We start from the raw sequence: 2,436 nt of genomic DNA, 5'->3' as shown, positions 1-2,436 counted from the left end.
GTGAAAGACGCATTTTTGGGAAGCTAAAGGGTTATTTGGGCCTTTGGCTTCCGCAACCCAAGTCCATATTTAAATAGAAATAGATGTTGTCACAACTTATAGGGAAATTTCTTGGGTTAAAAATATATGAAAATTCCCTTTTTGAATTTTAAGCCCAAGAAAACAAGTTTGTAGAAATTTGTTCATAATTCTTATATGAATTGTTAACAAGGTGAACGGATTTTTTCACCTTAATGAATATTTATATCAAGGGCACAAAGACTCTATTTATCCTTACGTCTTTTTGTGAAATTCAAAAATTTTCCCTCATATTATTATAAAGGTTACTTTGAATATTATTGAAACCCCGGAGCTTTTCAAAAAAATGATTATTCCCAAAAAAAAGGAAAAGAGAAACTTAGAATTTTTTCCCCGTGCCATATCTTTAGCAATTAAGATTTATATATTTTCATGACTACGAGGGATTATATATAGATATCGTTTTTACATTTAAACAAAAACATATAAACATAACATCCTTTTTAAAAAAAAGTCGGGAAAGCACTTTGGGGGATTTTTAATTTAAAATTATATACCAATACAACTCTATTCAAAGACCAAGAGCACCCAAACATCCCCCAAACCCAAAAAAAATTCCCTAAAAAAAAAAATGTTTCACCAAAAAACTGTTTTTTACAATGAGCTCCGGAAGAACGGGATATCAACCCTGCGGAAATTTTTTTAGCCCATAATAGGGGTCGATTTATTCAACCGGTTTTTCCCACCCAAAGCAATTTTTAGGAAGTAAAAGATTGGGGATGGGAAAATTTAAGGGATTAAGCTCAATTGGTAGTTAATACGCGTTGTACTCTTTTTTCCTTTCAAGGGTTTTTTTCCCACCGGTTTTTCCTGTAAGGTTTTTTTGGGCAAACCAAAATTAAAGAAAAAAGTGTACTCTTTTTCCTTCACCAGATTTTTTTTCCCCCCGGGTTTTTTTTTTATAAATTTTTAACGGGCACATTATCTATCAAATAAAACATCATGGGGGGATTTATAAATATTATTATAATATTGTGAGTTATCTTTAAAAAATTTTTTTAAAATTTTTTCGGGGTTTATTTTATAAAAATTTTTTCCCATAAAAAAGGGGTTTTTCCCCGTTTTTCATTAACAAGAAATAACTCTTCCCTCTTTTTTTCTTAAAATTATTTTTTTTTTTTTACTTTATTATTTTATAAAAATTATATATATATTTATTTGAAAAAAAAGGGGGAATAAAAGGACATTAAATAGACATATAGACCCCTTTATAATAAAGTTTATTTAGCTTTTATAAAAAAGTTTCTTGCTTGCTTTTTAAATTACCTAGCATAAACGACGTAGATCTATTTGTGCACCCAAAAAATAATCAAAGCCTTTTTGATTTCTATTGCTTATTATTCTACTATTACTATTTAAAAACCTTTTCACAGCCCAAAAAATATTTTAATCAATTATTTTAAAGAGATACAAAAAAAGATTATTCACCAAGGGGAAAAGGCACCATCGCATTGGATGCACACTGACCAGACAATAAGGCAGCAAATAGAGCCGATAAAAAACAAAAAAATTTTTGGGGAAGTCTTTTTAAATTTTTTTGGTCGAAATTTTTTTTATAAATAAATTTGGTTTTTAAAAAAAACCTAAAGGTTTTTGAAAAAAGGATTGGGGTTAACAAAAAAATAAGAGTAAAAAAAAAAATTTTAAACCAAAATTTGGAAGAAAAATAAATGGGGTTAGAAATTTTGATTTTTGGGGATTTTAAGATTTTTTTAACTTTAAATTTAGTTTCTTTATTTTCAAAAAAAATAAAAAGATTATTGATTTGATCAACTTATAACCCAAACCAAAGTCATACTGATGATCATGACCATCTTGGTTATTCCCATAGACTTAAAATTTAAAAATAAAGCACTCCATATACTATTAAATTAAAAACATGATATATTTAAGAGATATATAAAAAATTGATTAGAACCTTTTATCTCTAAATTAATTCAATTTTTTTTTTTTACAGGTGACTGATTGATTAGTTAGCGAATTAAAAAGTAATTAAAAACGTACTCATTTCTTCTAGTTTGGAAATACTAACTCAAGGTTGTTCAGAGTTTAAATTTATCTAATATTCAAATTTTATACCAATATATAAAATCTCAGCCTACTTTAATATGGATATATATATAAGGAAAGAGTATCTTGGTTTTAAAAAGGGGTTTTTTCAAATTATACAAATTTTTTTCCTTTTTTCTAGTAGTCCCCCACTGATCGGTGTTCATATTTATCCATGGTAAGACTAAATTTAAAAAGGAAAACATTCTCTATCAAAAAAATTTATTTTTAAAATCAAAACCAAACATTTAATTGAAAAAAATTTTTTCCGTTAACCATAACCCTGATGATAGTTTTATTGTTATTATT

Source organism: Lycium ferocissimum, chromosome 3 (assembly GCF_029784015.1).
Source record: "Lycium ferocissimum isolate CSIRO_LF1 chromosome 3, AGI_CSIRO_Lferr_CH_V1, whole genome shotgun sequence".
NCBI lineage: Eukaryota > Viridiplantae > Streptophyta > Magnoliopsida > Solanales > Solanaceae > Lycium > Lycium ferocissimum.
The sequence above is the reverse complement of the archived record's forward strand: the minus strand, read 5'-3'. Positions refer to the sequence as shown.